The 1,394-nt window shown below is 40.0% G+C and overlaps 1 long non-coding RNA gene across 1 annotated transcript; it reads left to right on the top strand.

The window, feature by feature from the left end:
- The first annotated feature begins 265 nt into the window (after positions 1 to 265).
- LOC106528954 (uncharacterized) lies at positions 266 to 1,149 on the top strand. The gene is made up of 2 exons (XR_001311564.1): positions 266 to 412; positions 511 to 1,149. It is a non-coding gene; the product is annotated as an uncharacterized LOC106528954 (long non-coding RNA).
- Positions 1,150 to 1,394: the final 245 nt, after the last annotated feature.

The following is a 1,394-nucleotide window of genomic DNA, read 5'->3' as shown; positions in this document are numbered from 1 at the left end:
CCTGAAACTCTCAGACTGAAGAAGTCTCTTGGAGGAGAGACGAAACGTTTCATTAGAGAAGAACCCGTSCAGAAGACCTATACAATTTTTTCTTTTTGATTTTTTTACCTGGATTACTGAGATGCATCAGGACAGTATTGATCATGTATTTGCTTACAAATTGATTTCTGTTGTGGGTATAAAAGAAAACAAAAAAATATATTCTGTTATGTTTGGTCACAATTTCAAAGAGCCACTGCAGAGGGACCACAGAGCCACATGTGGCCCCAGAGCCGCAGGKTGCAGACCCCTGGCATAAGCTAACCATGATGACAYAATCATCCTGYGACAAACGTCAGTGCTAAACGCTGCTAACCACGGCTGCAGCTGCTGAAGATAAAATGTAAAGTTTTAACTATTATACACTCAGAAGGTGAGCTAAATAATGAAAATGTGTTAATGTTTTAATACTTTATTCTTGAACTAACTTTCAAATCTCTACTTTTCGTTCTACCCTTTTTTTTTTAGCAGATCTGTCTGGAGAATCAGTCTCCTCCCCCCGTTTGGTCTTCACTCCTCCGTTCCCTCTCTGTCCTGATGTTGGGCTGCCAGATAAGTTTCTGCTTGCAGGGAGACCACATCTGACACCCAGCTGTGTGGGTCATGGGCTACAAGAGCAGCTGCTGGTCATAAATCACCCGAGCTGGAGGAGCTCTGGCACTCCCTCTGTCAGCCGTGAAACAAAGACATAGAGGTAGCAGGGGGGGTCAGAGGTATCTAACGTGGATAACAGCGAGACAAGCAGCACCACCTTTTTTTTTTTTAGCGCCACACCGAACGCTCCTGCATCAGGAAACTGTAAAGAGYGGCTAAAAGTCAAGGCTGGAGCATGTGCAAAACATGGCAGTGGAGGATTGAAATGCAAAGTCAAGAAGTGTGCTGTAATATGGTATGCAAGCAATTATGGTTTAACAATCAATGCAGCCAGGGAGCTGCGAGGTCAAAGCGCAGACAACCCCTTGCTGAGAATCTGTAGCAGAAAAAAAAAAGCTAAATAATTCTGTCAACAGAAAGGGAGAGGCTTTGATGTGCATAAAAAAGTTTTTTTTGTTCTGATGAATGCTGCATTTTTTTGTTGTCCAAACAATAAAATGGATTTTACACATGCAAGGCCAGCAGATTCAGTTTTTTTAACTATATTTATAGTTTTCCTCAAGAGTCCTCATTTAATTTTCAAAGATTCTGTATTGTTGTTTTTCTCTGTTGCTTTTGTTTTAATGAGAACTCAAACTTTAAATGTCTTACAAAAAGGAAAGAAATAGAAAAATGTAAATCTTTTACTTGAACAGTCAGAAAATGCATCACATTTACACATAAAACGACTGATGGAATAAATATGTCACAAAAAAGAGAAA

The sequence above is a fragment of the Austrofundulus limnaeus genome, unplaced genomic scaffold (assembly GCF_001266775.1).
Source record: "Austrofundulus limnaeus strain Quisiro unplaced genomic scaffold, Austrofundulus_limnaeus-1.0 Scaffold414, whole genome shotgun sequence".
NCBI classification, from domain to species: Eukaryota; Metazoa; Chordata; class Actinopteri; order Cyprinodontiformes; family Rivulidae; genus Austrofundulus; species Austrofundulus limnaeus.
The sequence above is the reverse complement of the archived record's forward strand: the minus strand, read 5'-3'. Positions and strand labels throughout refer to the sequence as shown.